The sequence below is a fragment of the Symphalangus syndactylus genome, chromosome 7, assembly GCF_028878055.3.
Source record: "Symphalangus syndactylus isolate Jambi chromosome 7, NHGRI_mSymSyn1-v2.1_pri, whole genome shotgun sequence".
Classification (NCBI taxonomy): Eukaryota; Metazoa; Chordata; class Mammalia; order Primates; family Hylobatidae; genus Symphalangus; species Symphalangus syndactylus.
Genome location: NC_072429.2, coordinates 113,847,552 through 113,872,411, shown reverse-complemented (window position 1 = coordinate 113,872,411; position 24,860 = coordinate 113,847,552). Strand labels below are relative to the sequence as shown.

The window sequence follows — 24,860 nt, the reverse complement described above, 5'->3', positions numbered from 1 at the left end:
GGTCTGAGTCACATTGCCTTGTGTGTGGAAGGAGGAGATTATATTAGAACATCAGTTCTTAAAGATTGTCTTCTTAGGACAACTTTACACTCCAAAAGTAGGGTCCTATAGAGCTCAGCCTGAATTCCACTGGCAGCTTCCTTGGATCTCCAGCTTGCAGGTGACGTATTGTAGGACTGTTCGGCCTCCATAATTATGTGAGCTATTTCATATTGTAAGTCCTATCTTATCTGTCTATATCCGATTGTTTCTGTTTTTTTCTGGAGAACCCTGGCTAATACAAATATTAAATAGATTATTTTTCAAGTAATATATGAATGATATATTTACAATGCAGTGTTTTGGTAGAGGCAGTGTATGTTTTCTTTTAAAAAAAGCAAAGCCATTCTTGAACTAATTAAATGGTTTGGAATTTAGTTTTCAGGCCAAATTAACAGGAAAAATAAAGTTTAAAAAGGTAGAACAAAAAGAAAATTAATTCCCTAGTTCCCTCCTTTTGACGAACCTGTTTGATCTCCCTCTGATATTTTTTTCCAGTTGTTAATATTTACGTATCTAAAAAGTGGATTTGTTCGAAAAATGTTCTCCAAAGTACAGTTGCTGAAGTTGATACATTGTAAAGTAGACAGCATGTTAGGGCTCTTGTTCCTGTTTTTCTCTTCCTCAAAGAAGCATCCAAGTGTGCAACCAGAGCTAGCTAGAATGGCAATTTAATGATGGTGAAGATGGCTTTTTTTATGTTTTGTTCCTCTGCCATCTTCAAGCTATTTGTCTCATTTGCATGGTTAAAGATTAGTATCCTAACCACCTTCCCGCCATTAAAGGTAGAGGATCTGAAGATCAGGACAATACAAATCGGGAAGTATCCTGTTTCACTTAAGCTCACCTTCCATTTGCCAGAATTTATTTCCATGGCCATGTAGGGGCAAAAAGAATTTTTCTTCATCTCCTTTTGAAGGGTCAGTAATCTGAGTCTATAAAATAAATGGACAATAGGGAGATCAACAGGAGAAAATGCATACAGATTTATTACATGCACACGTGTGCACAGGAGACACGCAAAATGTGAGACTCAAAGAACGGCCAGATGAATGAAGTTTTCATATCCTACAGAAAGGAATAAGGGCTTGGGGCTTCTGGAGGGTGGTGGCAAAAGATTATAGAAAGGTCAGTGGAGGAAACACATGGTAAGCAACACCGTCTTGTTATGAAATCTCTTAGATAAAAGTAGTCAGAATGGGCGGCTCTCTGTGACAATCTTAGTTTTGGGGAGATGTCAGAACATCATGTCTCCTTAGAGAGATAAATGGAACTCCAAAAGAAACCTCTGCTTGCATCCACTGTTTACCTTAGTAAGGTAGAAACATGTAAATTTTCTTTACAACAGGACAGCTTTTCGGAGCTATTCCTATTTTCAGGTCTCTGGATTTCCAATTCAAAATATGCCAAAGAAGTTTATTCTGGTGTTCCAGAATTTTCCTTTTGAAACTTTATTTTCAGAAAGTTTCATTTATTAAAACTCCCTGTCAGTCTTGTAGTCCTGAGAATTAAGTTAGTTCTGTCCTGAGAATAAGTCAGTTCGGTTAAATAGTTGTGTCTCATTTGAGGAACTGGCGTTGCAGGTGGGCTGCCAAAGTTAGGCCTCTATATCTTTCAATAAAACAGGTATTTAATAAGAGACATTTCTAAGGAAACAAAATAAAAACAAAGGTTAATGCTTGAAGCAGTCTAAAAACTAACATTTGAGTTTGAAGGGCATCCAGCTGAGATTTCTAGGTGTTGGCTCAAAGCATCTTCAGTGAAAGCAAAAGCAGACAATGGCAATCTGACAGATTTTCCTGATTTGCAGTTTAAATGTAGCTGATGTAGTAATTTCTCTGAGTTTATTTATCAAGTTGACCAGTTTTCTGCTTGCAAGGTTTTAATGTTTGTGATTCCAAGTCAGAAGAATGGGAGAAAAGTGGTAAAATTAGTTTGGAGACTTACAGCCAAAAAAATTTAGAATCCAGTCCTAATTGCAGGTAGAGAAAAATCTCAAAAACAGTAAGCAGGGTTGAAATATAATAATGATTGTACTATAGTTTTCTTCTGAAACCTAATTTTTCCTCTTTCCAGTCACACCGGTTTTTATAAAAGATAATCATAATAAGATGAATTTATTTGCAAAATGAGTTTGATCTCATTAAACGTGGCCTGATTATTTGCATAAAGTGCCACAAGAATGATGACTGACCATATAGCCTCTTTTAAAATTTTGTTTTGCTGGAATTTTTCATAAGGAATCTCAGATTAGGCCTTTAAAAGCCACTCATTGCTATGAAGCTAAGCCACGAACTTGCCATCAGGTTTTACCTGTATCACCTAGGGAAATTCCTATCTTCTTGAGGTTTCTAAAATACTCTGAGGTTCCTGGAACTGTCGGGAAGTAACATTCTTTACTTAATGCAAGGCTGGGAACCCTGTAAGAAAAGCACGTATTCAAGATACCAGGCCAGTTTCCCAAGGGCTTCTATTGGCTTCATAAAGTCAACCTCAGTTTCTCAAAGCTGTCTGAGCATATCTAAGAATATGACATTCCAGTCGCAATCTTGGTAATGTAACCAGTGTTACCAGTTGTCCTGTTACAAAGAGCAGAGATTCTTATTGAACTTATGTGGATAAAAATATTGCCATAAAGTAAGAATACTGATGAATGGTTTCCATATTTTGGAGAAATTAGGCAGGGAGAAAAATATAAATGTTTCAATTCTGTTTATAAAAGTGTATGTTACCAGATTGCTGTAAGCTATAGAAAGCTTAAAAGAAAAAAGTTTCCTTCAATCTAGAAAACAAAACACAAAAAGAAACAGCAATGTTTCAAACAAAAGTTGTAAAATATAGTCCTTCATCAGTTCAGTCCTACATAATTAATTTTTCTTTCTTCTTATCAGATAATTAATTATTTCTTTAATACAAATTTTGGACTCATAAAACTAGATGTTGGGTTAGCAGTTTCATGAGTCCATTGTTAAAAAATTATTATTAGAGTTCTAGAAATCTTACCCAGTCTAATAATTGGTTTAAAGTCATCAGACAGTATTTCAGAGTAACTGCCAGAGTCCTTACCATAAATTTTTTGAAGAAGCAGTTTCTGACTGTAGCTAATTGCAAAACATTTATAGAGATGAGTCAATGCCATTATCTGTAGATGACAAAAACTTAGAATGGCCATGGCTAAAAATCAGATGAGTTTACTATAAATAGCCATTGACAAAAAAAGTGGTTATTTTTTTTCACGTAGAACACTTTAACAAAATAACCAGAATTATGACTGACAAAATATCAGAATTCTAGAAATTTCATACAATTTTGGATTACTCAGATCAATGACATACCCATATAAATATGACTCAAAGAATGTTAAATATCATTTCCAATTTTACAGTGCTTACTATATAATTTGTATTAAATAGACCTAATTGGTTTAATATCTCTCTTTTGGACTTCTAGGGGTCCATCCAGAATACTCAAAAGGTACTTGAAAGCCAAAAAAACCTTAATTTTGATTTTGGGAAGTTTGTCAGAAGTAAAGGTTCTAAACACTTGATCAAAATAGAATTATAGGTTACTGCAAAAGAAGTCATTCTTCTAATCAGAGTGAGAATTAAAACGTTTTAAAAGCAAACACAGGAAGTTACATAGTTGTAAAAAACAAAAACAAAACAAAACAAAAAAACTTTACTGTTTGATAGAGAGAAGAGAAGCAGTTTTTCCAAGGAATCAAAAGACAGGATGCAGTACAAAGAATCTGTTTCTCTCTCCCCCCCCTTTTTTTTCCTTTTTGCAGTTCTCTGAAAAAGGTAAACAAAATTTTTTTTTGTCATTCCCTATCAATACTAAACAAAAATCTTGTTTAAAAGAGAGGACCAAATTCTAGTTTTATATTAGTCTCCTTTTGATATTAAGGCTAATTTTGAAAAAACATAAATAATTTCTTTTTAATCTTAGTCAACTTAATCATACTTAAATTCTTTTTCATAAGAATCATCTTTCATACACCTTTCATAACCTATCCATTCACTTTTATCAATATCACTCTTATGTTTATTCATTCTGAAACAATCTTTAAATATCCTTCTAAATGGTCAAAATTGCTTTTTGCTCAACAAGAAAAGCCTCATGCTTGCTCTATAACTTTATTAACCAACAGCCCATCTTACTTTCCTTGTATGCTTTGAATACAGAATTGTTTCCTTTATTTTTAGTAGTTTTAATTATATACGGTAGTTAAACTTTTTACTCTTAGTAACTTTAATTTCTATTGAAGACCTAAAAAGTAAGCAATTTAAACTGTCACATACCAACTTATTTATTTTATAACTTATGAAAATATATGCTTGATTATTGCATAATTTTTAAATGTGGGCCAGGACCTATATACTTACAGAACCAAATATATTTTGTCATTTAAAGAAGCTAAAAGTAAATAAACATGTTCAGCAATGAATGCTTCAATATTTTATCAAATTTGTAAATGATCTAGATATTCAATGACTATCATTTAACTTAGCAAATTTCTAAGGGTGTAGTTATCGAAGGGATTTGGGAAACCTATTTAAGCAAACGTTACAAAATGTAGTTACTGTTAAAAAGTACATTTATAAACTTTCATCCCACTTATACATATTTAGTTTTCTTTTTCTCATTAAAATGCAATCAGACATTAAATGAAGTAAGTTATTACCCTGCTAATGATTTTTATAACATGTGTAAGAATCTTAAAATTAAATACATGGCTATTTTACTGATAATTCAGAAGACTGAATTGTCTTTATTAAACCAATGATATTAACCTAGTCTTATTTACCAAAGAGCCACCCAATTCACATGAACTTGAAAGTATTTAAGTTAATTTCTATATTTTCATTAGTTTTAGGATTTAACTTTATTAGGGCTCATTTATCTAAATTCCTTCAAGGGATTTTTTTACCAAGTCGTCACCACATATATCATACACATATATCATACATGTGCGCATGTATAAATATACACAAACATAGAATTCAGTTAACTGATAAGTTCCCACAGGAAAAACAGGATCTAAAACACACAACAAAGACCTTACACACACACACACACACACACACAGAGAGAGAGAGAGAGAGAGAGAGAGAGAGAGAGAGTTTCAATATTAGCTTTTAATTAAGCCAATTTCTGACCATAGATCATACAGCTCTTTTCTTTAAATTAAAACAACTTATTATCACATTTTAGCAAGGGCAAATAGCAGTATTAAACTGTTTTTTTTTCTTTTGAGAATCATTTCCCTCAAATTTGCATTTTAAATGGACTGGTTTCTTGGGCAAGACTGGTTAGAAAATTTTCATCTCAAAGGCATAGGGAAAGAATGCAAGTTTTTCCAAGAATGACTTTGGAGGGACATATTTGCATGATAGACATCTTGTATAATCAGTATTCAATTTTTTTTTCCATTTCTTAAGGGCAGGAGAGTCTCATTTCTAATGCTTTGATTTTTTACAGTATTTTCAGACATCTTAAGATACATAACTGCAGTTCAGTGGTTAGCAAGAACAGGTGGGCTTTAAATTTCTATCAAAGAAACATTTCTGTTTTTCTGAAATATTTAACTTGTAAGACAAAGACAGTTGCTTTTAATTCCCCTAAAAACTGTGTGGCAGCCTAAATGATATCTGGAAGATAACCCATACATCCAACAGTATCATCTTTAATTTGCTCTTTTATAACAGGGAGCAGATTTCCAGCTAAGATGCAAATCAAAAGATTTCTCTGTTCTGTACTGAAAGCTGTTTGCTTTTGATATGTTTTAATTATTTTCTTTTATTCAGAGTATATGGTTCCATTATGCTTACGGGAGAAGGCTAAACAAACAAAATAACACGTTCCTATTGCATTCTAAATAGAAACCAACGGTTTATATCAAAAATATACCTACAAGTGACTTGAGATCAAAATAAATAAGCATACATGAGACAAAAGCAAATAAACTGTATGACTTTAACCAAGTCTCTAAAGAGGAAGCAAAATAAAATTCAGCCCTTTCAAAATCCAGACAAGTGCCAAAGACAGGGATAAAGAAAGGAAAGCTTAAACAACCATCAGTATGCTATTCACAAATGGGGTGCAACTTGCATTTCTGTCTGGTCATATTCTTGGGGTTCCCAACCTTTCAGCTGGGTGCCTACACATGAAGGCTTAATAATCCATGTGCTACTCATAGACAGAAAATAAAAATGATACAAATAGGAAAACAAAAGCTGTTTATGGGAGGAAAAAGATTACTAATAAATGGGTATCCCAAAAGATGAGTCATACAAATTCCAAACAAATATTTCTAACTAATTTCTATAAAGTAAATGTTTCTCTCATGAGCTAAAGCAATTTAGTGAGGAAAGGAATTTATGGAGGGTTCAAAAGACTTTAAGTCTGCCTTAAATCTGATTTCTGTTCAATTAGGTATAGTGACTGTCTAGTTAACTCCCTGAATGTTTACATTTCAAAAACATGGCAAGATTTACATCTCCAGGAGACTGAGAAAGGCCTGGAGATTCAGGCTGAAGGGTCTTTTGTTTAAATTTGATTTTCCATATGTACCAATAGGTCAGATGGTTAAGATAAGAACCCTCTAACATTTTTTCCTTTAAATATAACTAATTTATTTATTCCTAAGGTGATTCCAACAAATATAAGAACTAGTTTACATACACACTTCCATCTGTTGATATAGATTTGTAAAGATAAAAGAGACAAGAAGACACTTTTACCACCCACATCAACCAGGCACTGCAGGCAGGGACTGAGACCTCGGAAAAAATGTTTATCTTTCTTTGCTGGTTTTTTTGTAAGTTTTCCCAGGATCCCATTTGCAGGCTTCCAATGAGCGTGGTGATTTGTTCTCTTGGCTCACCAAATCTGTAGGAGTGAAGAAAATTTTTCTTCCGTCCTTCCTGAAGGCTTGATAATTTGAGTCTGTAAAACAAACTGACAATAGACAGATTAACAGAAAAGGCATACAAATTTGTTATATGCACATGTGTGCAGGGGAGCCATACAAAACATGAGACTCAATGGCCAGATAAATGAAGTTATACTGTACAGAAAGTGATAGGGGGTGGGGTTCCTGGAGAGTGGGATGGTATCAGCTATTTGTAGAAGGGTGAGGGGAGGAAATGTTGGTGAGCAAAGGCCGTCATGTTATAAAATCTTTTAGGTAATAGCCATCAGAAGAATTGGTGACTTCTCAGAACTTTATCTGAGAAGATAAAGATGTTTGGGGGCCATCTCTGAACTTTATCTGTCTTTAGGTAGATAAAGGGGCCTAACAGAAAAACTAACTTGCATCTATTATTTATCTTACTAAGATAGATACGTGTAAATTTTTTAAATCAAAAGGACAGCTTTTCAGATATTTCTATCTTCGGTTCTCAAATTACCAACTCAGAATATACTAAAGAAGTATATACTGGGGTGGCATATTCTGGCCTCCCACACCATACCCAGCTGCAAGGGAAATGAGAATTATAATTTTAACTATGTGTCTATGTGTCCAGCTAAAGTTGAGCAACCCTCTCACTAAAAGAAAGAATGAATATTGGTGAAATGCAGCTGCCATGCCATAATGTTTACAAGGATTCATAAACTTAAACATAATTTTTACATTTTCTTTTATAAGAGATGAGATCCCCAAAGTAGTAAGCTCACTGTGAAGACTAAAAGCTTTTGATAGTGTGCAGCACAAAAGGTTAAGAACTTATTATTTCCATTTAATGTGTTTATGTGAAAGAAATTAAAAACAAAACAGATATGCTATGGTATGGACAGTATATTTCAAAAAAGCATGCCTGGAATTGTGTAGATTTTGTTAACATTCAAGTGAGTCACCTATTAAAAAAAAGGTCTCATATTTGCATACTTAAAAACATGGAAATATAATTTTTAAAAAACTTTTAAAATCTTCCAGTTGTTTCAATAATTTTAAAATCTTTGTATGAATAAACATCCAACATATTTGTATTAATTTGGATAAATTAATTTTTTATTAATATATCAGAAGATTGAGTTTTTCCAACCAAATTAAAACCAAAATATTTGAATATCTATAGATGGGAATAAAAAATGGCCCAACCATAAATGTCTTCAATATGTATATACTTGACCTTATAGATTTCTTTTTAAGCTATGACAGACATTAAAATTCATATCAAAAAGTAATAGTTATTGTATTTATTAAAGGACTAACTTTTGTCATTAATTTTGTACTAATTTTATATCGATAATAGCCTGATTAATGTTGTATCAATAATACAGTAAAAGTATTCATAAATATTGTTCATTTAATACTTATCTAATTTTCATTTTATGTATACTTTATGCATATTTTATAGCATATGTAACAGTGGTATGGTTGTATATATTTAAATAACATAAGCCAATCAACCCACAAATACAAGAAGAATGCAGTTAAAGTATTTTTAATTATGTGGTGGTCAACCAAAAAGGTTTGGAGAGCAGTGGCTTCCAAAATGTTGTATTTCCACCATAAAGATGTAGTTTATAATTTTTAATGTGGAAATAAGAGAAATATAGTGTACTAATATTTAATGTATGGATTGTCACTGGAAGACTCATATTTGGTATTTGTCAGAAGGTCCCCAGGTGTCCACTCTAGTTTCTGGATTAGAAACAAGAATTTATATGCTTTATGAGGGGTTATTACATTGTGTCATGAGCATCCTGAGGGACTAGTAGAACTAGTTTCTTGGATCTGTGTCTCAGGTTCTAGAAAATTCTTGTACCTTTATGTCCAGTGTTATAGGGAGCAAGATACTAGCGGGGCAAACATACCTTACTCTGTGTTGCATATATTCCTACCCATCTTTTTATCAGTTTGTATAATTTCTGGGAATAAAAATTTTGAGTTCCTGGCATCAGTGTTAGCAAGTTTATGTGAAGACAATTATGCTTAATTTTAGTCAAGTGTTATATCATTAGTATGGACAAAGTGAACACGGAAGTACCAAATTCACTTTAGTGGATAAAGTTTGGATGGACAGGTTTCAAGTAGGTATCAAGAACAACATTGCTGGGAGTAGAGGTATGCAAGGAGCATCTCTTATTAGGTTGGTGCAAACTAATTCCAGTTTTTGCCATTACTTTCAATGGCAAAACCACAATTACTTTTGCACCAACCTGGTAATTTTTAATTAATTAATACTTATGGTAAATGCATTGTATGCCACAACTATGTTACCTCAGACAATACAGAGGTGGAAAAGCCAAAACCTGTCTCTCCCAGTGGAGCATAAAGTGTTACTAGTGAAAGGAAGCATTTAGAAAAGACTCAAAATGTTTAATGCGGTTTTATGAAGGACTGCAAAATGAACATACAGAGTGCTATGTGAATGCCTAATGAGGACATCTTACTTAGCCTAGAGCTTCAGAGACAACATCCTTGGGGAGTGATGTGTAAAGGCCTGTAATGATTGGGAATTGAAAAGGCAGAGGGTAAGAGGCAACACTGGCAAGAGTAGGCATGAAACCATCGAATTAAGTGAAATAAAGTGTTTGTCAATTATAGAGTGCTTTTGAAATGTGAAAATTTACAGAAAGTCCTTAGTGGTTGCTATGGACTATATTGTGTCCCCCTAAACTTCATATGCTGAAGCTCCACATCCGTAACATGACTATTTAAAGATACGGCTTTTAGAAGGTAATTAAGGTTAAATGAAGTTATATGTGTGGGGCCCTAATCTGATAGGACTGGTGGCCTTGTAAGAAGAGCAAATGAATTCTACATCTCTCTCTTCCTCTCCCTTCTTTTCTCTGTCTCTCCTAGTGCAGACTCTCAGGAAGGACCACAGGAAGACACAGCAAGAAGACTGCCATCTGCAAGCCAGGAAGAGAGCCATCACCAGAGCCTAACCATGCTAGTCCTTTGATCTGGAACTTGCAGCCTCCAGAACTGTGAGAACACAAATTTCTGTTGTTTAAGTTATCAAGTCTATGATATTTTGTCATGGCAAGCCAAGCTGACTTAAACAGTCATTATCTAATTCATCCTTTGAACTGACTCTCGTAATAATAATGTGATAAAGAGACTACTAGCAGCTCCTGTTGATTGCACACCTGCTATATATCTGGCACTGTTTTAGATACTTTATGAAATGTAACTCTAATTCTCAAATCAACTAAAAGGTAGATATAATCTGTGCCTGCAGATGAACCAAGCAAGTCTCACAGAGATGAAGTGATGTGCTCAAGATCACACAGCAAGCCAGAATAAAATCTAGACAGGTTCCAAGACCCAAGATCTTCTCTCTCTCCTGGACCGACAGTCATCTAGCTTTTCCTTGAATACCTCCAGTGATGATATTTCCTTCTAAGGTAGCTTGTTCCAGGTTAAATGTGAAACAGGTTCAAGTTGTGGTTTGTTTTTATTTTGTGTTCAGCTGAAACCTGCCTCTGTATTATTTTTTTCAATTGTCTCTGGCCCACTCCTATAGTATTTTATTCTTCATAACAGGATTTCATCATCTTCTTTTGGTCTACCCTCTTTTAGGGTGAACCATATTCAATGAGTAATTCATTGTCTATGGATTTGTTTCCACCTGTGAAGCCACAGGACTTCAGTCCTCATCCTCAAGTTGCCTTCGGTTCTGTCTGGAGGTCTGCAAAAGAATTTTTAAATTTTTAAGCAGTATAACCATGGGCCTCAGCTCTACTGGTATTCCTACTTGTCCACTTGTTTATATCTGTTATCACTGCTCGCCATGAAAAGCCCAAAGTCATTTCAAAAGTATATACCAGATGCTACTGGGATTTTTAGACCTTACAACAAACAAATAAACAAACAAAAAAAATCAAGCGGTGCTACGGGCAATACCAAGAAAAGGTAAGGGTCATCTTTCTCAGCTTTCTGCCTTAAATTATCTTCAGATGCCAAGAGCTGCTCTCTGTCATCTCAGAAATTCCCCTCAATAGTTCTATGAGTTTCTTCCTCTTTTTCCATGGTGGATGTGTACTAATACATGGGACTGGTGAGGTAAAGATGCGATTCTATCCTCCTCCCTTCTCCAGTTACCTCTTCCTTCTCTCACAAACCTGCACTGCCCCAAGCTTCTACATTCCCATTTACAAACTAAAGCCCACGTTCTTAGGAATGGAGTAAATATTAGATTTGGGCAAGATTGTGTGGGAGATAGGTATTGCAGTCAAGTGCAAGAGGTAGCTCTTAGCTACACTAGCAGAAATTAGCTTAAAATGCTCTTTTTCATTATTAAAGAGAGTTTTCAGCTCATTTGCCATCCCGGTAGACTCTTGGCTTGTGTTTCTGTTTGTTAGTGCTCATCTCAAAATGGAGCACTTATAATTGAACCTAATGTTCCAGATGTGACCTGATTAGGTCAGTGTACAATAGTATAGTTAATGCCATTCTTCAAAATCAAATCTAATCAAAGTAACTTCCTGCTGCTTACAGCCCTCATTTGATTGCCTTTCTTGGTATTTACCAATGGTGCTAAATTTATATTGATGGCCTCCCCATGCCCCCGCCACCTCATCATCTCAATTTCCTTTCATTCAACTGATGCACCAACTTCTCAGGATCCCTCGCCATTTCCCAGTCTTTTCTTTGCATGCACAATTCTCTTTTTCTAGAATCTTCTTTTCCTCTTCTCTACCTGAAGAAATGTTTCTCGTTCTCGATTTCTCTTTTGTCTTAGATAGTCCTTCTCCTTCAGTTCCTTTTCAGTCTCACTTGTCACGTTTTATTGTTATTATCTTGAAAGCATATGCACCTCAACTGTAAGCACTTTCCCAATATTGATGGCAGAAATCACATATGATTCACTTTTGTTTCCCAGGCTTTTATTTTCTGTCTAGCACATTTAGATGTTCAAAATTTTTCACTTGGTTAATAAATCATCTTGGAATTAAGTTGCATTAACTATTTAGCTACAATTGCTTTATTTTTAATATTCTATAAAATACTAGATGACTTGTTAGACATATTTTTTAAAATACAATTACTTAGCTTTTAAACTATGTTAATAAAATACCTATGTTAATGTTGCTCCCACAGCAACCCATTCTGGCAGAAATGGCTGGTTGTTTGTATTTTTCTAGGATGTTTTTCGGGGGGAAATGGGAGAAGAGAGCATTCTAATTATCTGCCACTTGTAGTATACCTTAGAGTTGTAGGATTATTGCTTTGAAACACACCTGGAGGTAATCACCATGATCATCTTTTTAAAGATAAGAAAACTGTGGCTCAAAAAATTTATTGGATTGCTGAAGTTTTCACAGCTAGTTGCCATACTATTAGGTTTGTGCAAAAGTAATTGTGGTTCTAGACTGTGAATTTTAAGTCATTATAACTAGGCTCAAACACATCTTTATTAATCAAAATAGGAACCATCACAATAAACACATTATTGCCCACAAGAAATAAGTTTGTTTATTTGTGTAGTGGAAAAATCAGTGCTTCAGGATTCAACAGCTCTGGACAGCATTTTCTGTATCCTGCTGGTTGTGGAAGTGTTTTTCCTGCAAAACGTTGTCCAGGTGTTTGAAGTAGTAGTCGACTGGTGAGAGGTCAGGTCAATATGGTGGATGATGCGAAACTTCATAGCCCAATTTGTTCAATTTTTGAAGCGTTGGTTGTGCGATGTGTGGTCGGGCGTTGTCGTGGAGAAGAATTGGGCCCTTTCTGTTGATCATTGCTGGCTGCAGGTGTTGCAGTTTTTGGTGCATCTCATTGATTTGCTGAGCACACCTCTCAGATGTAATAGTTGCATTGGGATTCAGAAAGCTGTAGTGGATCAGACCAGCAACAGACCAGCAAACACTGACCATGACCTTTTTTTGGTGCAAGTTTGGCTTTGGGAAATGCTTTGGAACTTCTTCTCGGTCTAGTCACTGAGCTGCTCATCACTGGTTGTCATATAAAATTCCCTTTCATCACACATCACAGTCTGATCGAGAAATGGTTTGTTGTTGTTGTGTAAAATAAGAGAAGATGACATTTCAAAACGATGACTTTCTAAACTTTTCGCCCAGCTCATTAGGCACCCACTTATCAAGCTTTTTCACCTTTCCAATTTGCTTCAAATGCCAAACAACTGTAGAATGGTCGGCATTAAGTTCTTCAGCAATTTCTTTTTCTTTTTTTCTTTTTTTTTTTTCTTTTTTTGAGACAGAGTCTCGCTCTGTCCCCCAGCCTGGATTGCAGTGGCATTATCTCGGCTCACTGCAACCTCCGCCTCCCAGGTTCATGCCATTCTCCTGCCCCGGCCTCCCAAGTAGCTGGGACTACAGGTGCCCACCACCACGCCCGGCTAATTTTTTGTTTTTTTAGTAGAGATGGGGTTTCACTGTGTTAGCCAGGATGGTCTCGATCCTGACCTCATGATCCACCTACCTTGGCCTCTCAAAGTTCTGGGATTATAGGTGTGAGCCACCACGCCCAACCTCTTTGGCAATTTCTTGTGGTAATTTTAAGAGGATGAGCTTCCATGATGGCTCTCAATTGGTCATTGTCAACTTCTGATCACCGGCCACTGTGCTCCTCATCTTCAAGGCTCTCTTCTCCTTTGCAAAACTTCTTGAACCACCACCGCACTGTACATTCATTAGCAGCTTCTGGGCAGAATGCATTATTGATGTTGTGAGTTGTCTCTGCTGTTTTATGACCCATTTTGAACTCGAAAAAGAAAATTACTCAAATTTGCTTTTTGTCTAACATCATTTCCATAGTCTAAAATAAATATAAAATAAATAGCAAGTCATAAGTCATTAGCAAAAAAAAAGCAAGAAATGCACATTAAAATGTTGTATACCATAACCACATTTATTTAAGAATGTATTCCAATATCAAACAGCAAATTTCAACAATGCAAAAACTACAATTATGTTTGCACGAACCTAATAGTACAGCTGGAATGAAAATCCAGGTCATCTCTAACATTGCTGCTGCTTCTTTTTTAATGTGTTACTATTATTTCTTATTCATCTTTCGTAAACACACCTTTATCCTCTTTTCATGTTTTTACTATATCTTGCTTCACTTGCAGGATGGTTAGTGTTAACAGCACAAGATTGGAAGCTAAACTGCCTAAGTTCATAATGCTGGCTTTGCATCTTTCTAATTTGGTAACCTTGGGAAATAATTCACTCATTTGAGCCTCAGTTTCCTTATCTGCAAAATGGGTATACTAACAGTTTTTACCTACTATTGTGAAAATTAAGATATTTTATATAGATAAATCACTTTGATCACTATATATACAAGCCCTATATATGTTTGCTGTAATTATGATAATCATCCACAATTCTATGCTCTTTTTTACTTGTCACCAACCTGTGTGGCTCCTTAATGTAATGTAACTGCTGTCACCATATCACAACCAAGTGGCCAGCATCTTGGATTTTCTCCTTGATAATTTTAAATAAACTTTTAAAATGTTGGAATAATTTTAGACTTATTTAAAAGTTACAAAGATACCATATTTACTGTATGGCCTTCATCCAGCTCCAGCTAATGTTAACATTTCACATAACCATTGTCCATTTGTCAAACCTAAGAAATTAACATCGACACAATATTATTGACTACATTACAGGCCGCATTGAGATTTCACCAGATTTTCCATGAATGCCCCTTTTTCTAGTCCAGAATCCAGTCTAGAATATTGAATGGCACTTAGTATTTTATTCTTTTTTATTTAATGCTCCTTTTAAAATGAACACTCATGATTGGACATGAGAGTGCTAATATGGGCTATTTTGTCCAAAGGAGAGAGGCACTATTACCTCTTTCATAACCAGTACACTGTACATCAAGGACACCTAATCACCCTAATCTCCTGGCAGAGACCAAAGTGAACAGATAGAGAAAATAATCAGTTTCCCTACTTGAAAGCCTCACTTTCTGCAGTCAGGGAACGCGTGAGAGTAAATAGAGTGTAAAGAACAGAGCTGCTGATCAGAAAGTCTTGTTAGGCTTATGGGAAGTAGTCCAGGTAAATGACTCACAAGAAAAGAGAGTAGTGGCCGGGCGCGGTGGCTCACGCTTGTAATCCCAGCACTTTGGGAGGCCGAGGCGGGCGGATCACGAGGTCAGGAGATCAAGACCACGGTGAAACCCCGTCTCTACTAAAAAAAAAATAAAAAAAATTAGCCGGGCGTGGTGGCGGGCGCCTGTAGTCCCAGCTACTCGGAGAGGCTGAGGCAGGAGAATGGTGTGAACCCGGGAGGCGGAGCTTGCAGTGAGCCAAGATTGCGCCACTGCACTCCAGCCTGGGTGACAGAGCAAGACTCCGTCTGAAAAAAAAAAAAAAAAAAAGAAAAGAGAGTAAATGTGGGAATCTTCTAGTGTCTCCTGATTTCAGAGAAAGTTTATAAAGAGAGACATTTGTTCATTTATTCAAATATTTATTGAGCACTTACTATTGTCAGACATTATTCCTGGTGTGATATATTGTTTAGAATTTGTGAAAACAGTTTATTCTTTCTCAAATTAACTTCTTCCAGCAATGTAAATAAGAAATAAATTTTGATTTCTTAAAAATCATATTATTACTTGATTTTAAATGCCTTGAAGATGACAAATAAGTACATATATTATTTTCTTGCATCATTTGATGCATTTTTTTGGCTTTTTAATTTCACATATTGTATTAATAACAGTAGTGAAAGCATTAAAATTAAATACCATTTTTAAACCTTTACTATGTATCAGGCAGTGTGTTGTCTATTTAAATTATCAAATTAAACATTTATTAAAATCCTCCAAAGTGGAGATTTATTGTTCCACTTTAAGAGGTAAGTAAACTATGACTCACAGAGGTTGGGAGAACTTCGTGATCTCTTGAATGTCAGAGCAGAGTTGGAATTTAACACCACCGTCTCTGAAAACCCACATCTTTAAGGCCAGGTTGCCTCATTCTGTTCCGAGTTGGGGATGACATTGCCAAGCCTGATAGATGGTAAGGAGCAGAGACTTACTATTCTGGTCTAAGTTTGAATCTGGTCATTTATAAGGGGAGCATGGAAAATGAAATGCAGTTTTGTTATTGTGGTTGAGAGTGAGAAGTTATTGAAGGATTAAGGGAATCTGAGGAGAGTGTTATAAAATGAAGGTTTAGAGAAGAAAGTTAATTTTCTAAAGAAAAAATAAATTGATCAGAAGCAAAATCAGTACATCTTAAAGCTTTTTGTGGTGGTAATAAAAAAACAAAACACAACACAGAAAGAAAGCTAAGAAACAGAACAAGCATGGCTTAAGGCCAGTGTGGATGGCCCCATGCCCTCATGCTTTCTCCTGAGTCCCAGCTCTGCTCTCCTCTCTCAGGGGCTGTGTCTATCTCTGTCTCAGACTGGGTAGCACCCTGCGGAGGTCAAGGGTGGGCTTGGGCAAGCAATCAGAGAAGCAACAATAGCTCAAGCCGCTGTTGTACTATCCTGTGGCCTGGGCTCAGGTTTTTATTTCTCCATTTGGCAATAAAACTGCACTGAATATGACACATAACCTTACTAGGCTGTGCTATCACTTGGTGTCCCATTGGGCCTCCTGGGGCATATGTCTAGCATGTTCTTTCAGAACAGAGTCATGATAGGGGTAGTCCCTAAATCTGTGCCATGCTTGCTTCTGAGCAACAGAAGCAAAGGAGGGAGTATCAACTCCTCTATTGCGTTTTTCTCAGGGTAGTCCAAGTCTCCTCTTTCTTCACCTCAGTCTACCTCTGTGCTTTTATTATATAGACAATAGCTATTTTATAAGAATGCAGGGAATAATTATGATAACAACCAATGTGAGTTACCCCTTTTCTTGTTGTTTGTTTGTTTTTGTTTTTTAGTGGAGGGGGAGGATCTAGGTTTTGAAGAACTTCTCAAGATCAAATTAGAGTTTGGCCTTCAGGATTATAATCCAACTTGAGAGTGGAATGCCCATAGTGAAATTACTTTGGATACCATCTGATTGGATTGCTCTTCATTTTACAGACAAAAAAGTTAAATGCTTTTCATAAGGCACAAACTTGTCTATGGGCACAGCTGTGACTCAAACTTAGATCACCTCATTTCCAAATTAGTGTTCTTTCTACCATGATACTGAAAGAGAAGAGGTAAAAAAAAATGGAAAAATCCACTTAAAACAAACTTTAAATTTTCCTCCCAATTTGGTTGGAACCAAAATAAATAATTTGTTAAAACTTTAAAATAATTTTTACAGGAAAACATCAACATTTTCCACTTTTCTTGAAAGTGTTATTAGAGGTCTGGGTGGTAGAAATGATTGACAATTTTAAGATCAGGGAGAAATTTCTATTATGTAAGTCATATTTCTATGACTATGTCAAGCATTCTACTTAGTCATCTATTATATCATGGTCATTATCTTCCCTCAATGTCTAAGGCAATTCAACTCAGTAAAATAAAGTAAAGAAGCTGTAGCCTCATAGGATAAAAAGGTATCAGGACAGAAATATCCATTTCAAGTTCCTATTTGAGGAGCCACATAGTAACATGAGACAAATATTGACACCATGGGTAGGAGACCACCACCAATAATGCATTAAGGGCAAGACTAATGAGAGACAAATAGGATAGAGCCTTATCTCCTTGCTTCATTTTGTGCCCCAAGCACTCAACTCTGAGAAATACACCTGCCACTATGACTTTGTTATAAGCTGTGATAGTTCTCCTTATTAGTGAAAGAAATGATGGGATTGGTCTCTGTTCTCATTTGCCATGTAGCTTATTATAGCTTGTTCTTATATAAGGTCTATAGGGGTGTATATATGTTAAATAACTGTGATATCTACAGTTGAATTCGTTTATTCTTAATCATTTTTGAGAAGAAAGAAAAGTTTCCTGATTTTGTTGTTGTTATTGTTCATGGGAGAAGATAAAACATATATTTAGACTGGTAAGATTAACTTTCTAAGGACTTTGACTCTGTAAAATGAGGACACAGGATTAAATTATCTTAAAGATATTTTCCAGCACATGAGCCACAAGATTTACAACATATGTATATGGCTATTTCCTCTCTCCTTAGTGATGAAAAGGATCGGTCTTGAAAATTTACGAGAAAAAGGAGGAAATACATACATACGCACATTTTTTTTCTGTCTGTTTCTGTGTGTCTTTCTCTCTTCACACACATGCATACCACAAACTCTCTGCTGGAACTTGGACTGTATGGATTCTGTAAATTATTTCATCCTTTCAGCAATCTTAAGAAGCATATAATTTTATTCCTTTTAAAGATTAGGAAGACAGGTTCAGAGAGAATAATTAATTTGCCCAAACTCATACAACCATTGGCAGAGATGAAAATACATTATGTGATTCCCAAATCTATGGCTTTACATGATACTAGAGGATCAGTTGAAAGGCATGGAAATTAGGTAAGAATGACAAAAGGTAAGTCACATTGCCTTCATTCTAAAGTCTACATTTTATTGCTCTTTCTTGACAATTTCTTTGTCTCCCTGCCATCTCTTTCTCACATTTATTTCTTTCCAAAGTCATTTTATATTTTCTTAGTCCATCTCTGTGATTCCAAAAGAAGATAAACATATAAGACATATAAGATGAATGCCATCTGTATTTCCAATCTTCCTTTGTTTCCTTTCTTTTTTTTTTTTTTTTTTTTTTTTGAGTTGGAATCTCTCTCTGTTGCCAAGGCTGAAGTACAGTGGTGTGGTCTCAGCTCACTACAACTTCTGCCTCTGGAGTCCAAGCGATTCTTGTGCCTCAGCCTCCTGAGTAGCTGGGATTACAGGGGCGTGCCACCATGCCCAGCTAATTTTTGTATTTTTAGTAGAGATGGGGTTTCACCATGTAGGCCAGGCTGATCTTGAATCCCTGACCTCGTGATCTACCTGCCTTGGCCTCCCAAAGTGCTGGAATTACATGAAATTACAGCTGTGAGCCACCACACCAGGCCTTCCATTGTTTTCTTACAAGTTCATTTTTGAAAAATAACACAATAAAGTGTAAAGGACACAGATTTGGCTTATTAGTTTTTTAGTTGATAATTTGATACTGATAAGCTATCTCTTATGATTATTATGAAGACTCAGTTGCATAGCCCACTTGAATGAAGCATTTAGTGCAGAAAGACTAGTGTATATACTTCATTAAAAAGGATAAATTAGGCCAGGTGTGGTGGCTCACACCTGTAATCCTGGCTCTTTGGGAGACCGAGGCAGAGTGATCATTTGAGGCTAGGAGTTTGAGGCCAGCCTGGGCAATATAGCAAGACCCCACATCTACAAAAATTACAAACTATTAGCCGAGCGTGATGGTGCGCACCTGTAGTCCCAACTGCTTGGGAGGCTGAGGTGGGATGACTGCTTGAGCCCAGGAGTTCAAGGCTGCAGTGAGCTATGATTGCACCATTGCACTTCAGGTTGGGTGACAGAATGAGACCTTGTCTCAAAAAAAAAAGAGGGGCAAGTTATTTTTTCCCTTAGTACTGATGAAATATAGAATGGAGAATGTTAGGAGAGAAGGGAATGCAAGAAGGGGATGTGATTGCCTAGCCTATCCAGTTGGAATGCCAGTTTTCCTTTCCAGTATGTCCTGAACTTAGTGGAGAATAGACTCTCTAAAGGGACACTGGGGAGTCTGCCCTGTGGAGGGTTGTGCTAGGAGCCATCAGGCTCTCCTGGCAGCTGCTGCAGCTGTGCTTGAAGAGCTCCTTGTTATGTCCACGTAGACCCAAGTGGCATCACCCACTCTGTTTTCACACCTCATCCATTATCTCTCTATTAATAATGCATTTTGGGTGTGACCAGCTGCTAACATTCATTAAAAGCTTCAGGAAATTTTTGTAGCTTAGGAAGTAGTATTACTAGAGATTTAGAGGTCACCAGATATATTTATTCGTTTGTTCTGTCTTACACAGATCTAATCATTCTTTCATTCATCCAACATTTATTGAGTATAACTGTGAACCAGGCAATAATGGTAAAAATAAAATAACAAACAACACATAAACAACAACTAATATTAATTGGATGTTTTCCATGCCAGGTATTTTATATTTTAAGCACTTTGTATTAGTTAATTATTTAGTCCTCAGAACTACCCTGTGAAGTAGATACTATTATCACCATCACATTTATGAAGTGAAGATGCTGAGGATACAGCTTATAAGTGATGGGTGCAAGTTGAGAATTGAAACAGATATAAACTTTTCCTTCACAAAGAATACATACTCCAGCAATGAAGAAAAACTGGCAAATAAATAATTGGAAAATAAACTATATGCTGGTGCTTATTATTGCACTGTACCATCTCCCCTGCCACAGTAGTGATTAACTTTGACTAGAGGCATTAAAACAAGATATCCCATTTAAGTTGCATCTCGAAAGATGATTTAAAAATATCACCTAGTAGACAAAGCAGAGAGAAGCATCCTAGACTGTATTCTAATTCATGGCATATGTAGAAAAATGAGAGTAGTTCAGAATAAATTGTTAGGAAAAGTTGGAGTTTTTGAAATCTAAGGGTGCCAATCATTACAGGTCTTGAATATTGTAGAATTTTAGATTTTTATACACCTGACAAAGAATAAGAACTTTTGGAGGTTTATAACCAGACAAGTGGCATGATGTAATTTACATTGTAAATGGATTAAGAGGAAAGAAACTGAGGACAGGGGAAACCTGTTAGGAGAAACTTGTTAGTCTGGGTTAGACATGATAAAGAACAGATTGGTGATTGTTGAATTAAAAATAGAGATGAGGGGGCAAATGTAACTGATATTTACAAGTTAAAATTTTCAAGATTTGATCAGTAGGAAGAAAAATTGAAAGTGGAGTGCAAAGAGAAGCAGAGTCAAGAGACTAAGAGGAAAAAAAATCCTGGTCATGTTTGATTTTGTATTGTAATTGAAGCTCAGCTGCAACCCTTGCCTCTGTGACTTGGTTACATAAATCCCCCTTTTGTTCTATGCTAATTCCCGTTGGATTTTTGGCATTTGTAGCAAAAATATTTTTGACTAGTATACCCAGGAACCACAAACATTTAAATTTTAGGAAGTAGAAGAGACATTCCAATACAAGATCTGACCCCTCTGTTGTGGATGAATGAAGTTGAATATTCAGATGAACAGATCATTCAGCTTTCAAGGCTTATTATGCATCTTTTGATATCAGAGACCTAGAGATGCAGATTCTTAATCAAAGCTTGTTCCATTTCATAAAAGAGATATGAAGAACAGATTCTAGAAGACTGACACTGCAATTCATACTGTAAATTGAGGCACTGTGATTGATATTGTAATGAACTAGATTAAAACGTGAACAAAATTTGTGAAATATTGAAGCAATAGAAATCATTTAGCATGAAGAAAGAAAGGCCAGAACACAAAATTACTGTTTTGAATTATTGGAAATGCTCTGAAATGGAGCTCCATGACAAATATTTCTTTCTATCTACCAAAAAGAGAGCAAGAGGAAATGGATTCAAGTTGAAGCCGGATCTATTTAGGTGAATTATACTAGAGAGCTTCCTGACCTTGAAGGCTATTTGGCATAGGGATGGATTCCAGGTCAAGGAATCCCTTTCTCCAGAGAGAGAATCAGAAGGATGAAGGGGATTTAGGAAGTCATTCAGGCATATGAAAATTGATCTCCGTTTTAAAGAGCAAGGCCCTTGAGGAAGAAATGCCGTGACTTCATTCCAGTGTCTAACATCCTCACTCGTTACTCACGTCTAGCTTGGTGTGATAGCTTCAAACCATTTCCTTATTTTCTCTTCTTGGTTGAGGCAGAGAATAATCATCCAGGACCTGTAAACTTCTTAGTTACTCTAAGGGTGAGTATTCAGTCAGCATTCACATCATCTTTTGCAGGCTCAATATTCCCCTTTTTGTAAACTTTACTCATAAATATTGCTTCCTAATCTTTTAATTGTCATTGTGGTTCTCCTGTGAGAAGGTTTTTTTAAGACTTTCATATCTGTCTGTACTTTGGAGACCCAACCTAGATACGATTATCTAATGAGAATTTTAAGTGCTGAATATCGTATACCAGTTGCTTCTGAGTTTGTAAACAATTTTACTCCTGTTCACATGATTCAACATCCCACAGTTTTTAATTTTTTAAAAACAACAATCACATGAATTATGTATACTAACATTTAGTTTGCTACATTTGTTTTCTTCTTTCATCTTGTTTTTCCTTAAGTCTTTAATGTAACTCCGGGCATACAGTAAAATACATGAAGTGTGAAGCATCATGAAGCATGAAAGAATGAATCAATGTTCTAATGAATACATTTCGTATAGGTGTTTGTGGGTTGTTGGAAAGATACAATTAGATAATTTATGTTACAGTTCTTTATAACTGGAATGCACTCTTCTCTTGCATCCAGATCATATGAATATAATTTGAATATTAAAATATTATATTCAAATATTCAGTATTCAATATTTAACCTGTAGTTCATAATAATTTTGAAATTCTTTGTTTTTCACAGTATGTACATTCAAGAGCTGGATTTTCTAATTTGTTTATTGTTAGTTATTAAAAACATATATATGTTTATGCAGAAAATAGTATTTTTTGAAACAGTATAATAAAAGTAATGTCTCCTACCACCTCCTCTGATTCCCAGTACCAGTCATTTTCCGGGTGTAACTATTGTCAATAATTTTTTCTATTTTCTCCTGTGTTACACAAATGGTGTTATATTGTATATATTATTTACTACCTTGTTCTTTTACTTTTTCTCCATTGTGTATGGTACCTTAACATATATATAGACTCTGACCACTTCTAATCCTCTTCTGCCATCATCATCCCATCCCAAACCATCATTGCTTCTGAATTATTGCAATTGTCTTCTAATTTGTTTCTTTGCTTCCAATTTTGCCCCCGACCCCAGTTTATTCTCCTCACAGCAGGCAGAATGATCTTCTAAAAACATGAGACAGATCCTTCGTTTTCTTGCTTTTAGCCTCTCATTCAGTGTTAAAGCCAAATCCTGAGAGTAAGCAGCCCAGGAGCTCTCTGTGCTTCACTTTCTACAACTTCTGTGGCATTATCATAACATCTTTATCATTATCCCACAAATTCTCTCAATCAGCCCAGCCTCCCGACTCTCCTGAAGTAGACCAGGCCTAATTCCTTCAAATCTGTGCCCTGCTGTTTTATCTGCTCAGAGCGCTCTCCCTTCTAATGTCCACAGAGCGAATTCTCTCATTGCCTTCTCATCAGAGTGCAGATGTCGCCTTTCCAGCAGGGATTTGATTAATGGCAACATAAGACTGTGTAGACATAAGCCCCTTTCACTCGTATTGGGATCTCCCCCTCTGTTCTGGCATGGGGTGTGGGGGACAGGGTAATTACATTTTCACTCCTAGAGAGTTGGGTGAGGCCGTGTGACTTCCTTTGGTCAATACAATGTAAACAGGAGTGACAGCTGAAAGCATTTAAAAGTCAGTGGGCGATTCTCCATGACCCCTCCTTCCTTGCATTGACACTTGCTGCAGACACCACCACAGGGATCCCTGAGTGATCACTGCATAGAGCTACAGCTGTCCACATGAAAATCACTGGACTAGGGTGTGAATGAGTGGTATTCATTCTGTTTTTTTGTTTTTTTTTTAGATGGAGTCTTGCTTTGTTGCCATGGCTGGAGTGCAGTGGCACGATCTCGGCTCACTGCTACCTCCGCCTCCTAGGTTCAACCAATTCTTCTGCCTCAGCCTCCCGAGTAGCTGGGACTACAGGCAAGTGCCACCACGCGTGGCTAATTTTTACATTTTTAGTAGAAATGGGGTTTCACCATATTGGCCAGGCTGGTCTCGATCTCCCGACCTTGTGATCCGCCCACCTCAGCCTCCCAAAGTGCTGGGATTGCAGGTGTGAGCCACTACGCCCGGCCAATTCTGTTTTATACAAAAAAAGATTTTGGGGTTTGTTACCAGAGTTTACCTAGTTTACCCTGGCTTATGCGTTGCCACCTTTCTTCTTGACTTTCCTTAAGCTCTTTGTGATTCTCCAAAGCACTTAAACTACCTGGTACATTTGTTTGTGGTCTGCCTATACCTCTTAGAGGACAGGAGCTTTGTTTTTTTCACTATTGTATCTCAGTATTTAGAAAAGTACCTGGAATATAGTAGACACTCCATTAGTTATTTGATGATTTAATAAATGGACTGTGTAACAATATAGTATGATCATTCTACATCAGCATATGTAAGGTCTACCTTATTTGTTTCTCAGTTGTATGGATGTGTTGTGGATTGTATGGATAGGTACAGATTACTATGGTATTATTTCTATTTTTTGTCTTTATATTAAAATATGCTATAATGGAATATTTTAAACTATTTCCCCACAAGTGTGTGAAATTGTATCTTTAGGGTAAACATCAAAAGCATTTACAATCAAGGTATAAGTTAATTTTTATTTAAAATTTTAATTTTCTTGTTTATTGCCAAATTGCTGTGAAAAGAGACTGAGGCAAACTAGAGAACATGACTGTATAAGAGTATGAATAGATTATATGAGAATGAATAGCCCAGAGGAAGAAATATTTTTGATGTTTGAAGTTTGTTGAGGGAACTTGACATCGAAGTTTGGACTAAACTGGAAAATCTGAGGAAAATATGTATCTGTGAGTGTGTGTATGTATAAAGGTGTTGATTCTATACATCCATATGAATGTCCCTGATAATGTCACCATTCTCTTCCTCATTAAAAATACATGTAGAATCTAGTTTGGTTTGTGATTCTGATCAGTGTTTGTCAAATGTTGCTCTGTCAAACACGATTTGCATGGATACTGATGAGGCCGTGCAAAAAGGTCATGCCGAGAAAGCT

General features: G+C 36.0%; 1 long non-coding RNA gene across 1 annotated transcript in view; it reads left to right on the top strand.

Annotated features, from left to right (window-relative positions):
- Positions 1–10,395, top strand: part of LOC134737176 (uncharacterized) — a 34,603-nt gene extending 24,208 nt beyond the window's left edge. The window contains exons 2-3 of the long non-coding RNA XR_010121822.1: positions 9,854–9,981; positions 10,236–10,395. This is a non-coding gene — a long non-coding RNA (uncharacterized lncRNA). The remainder of the gene's footprint in view (positions 1–9,853; positions 9,982–10,235) is intronic.
- Positions 10,396–24,860: the final 14,465 nt, after the last annotated feature.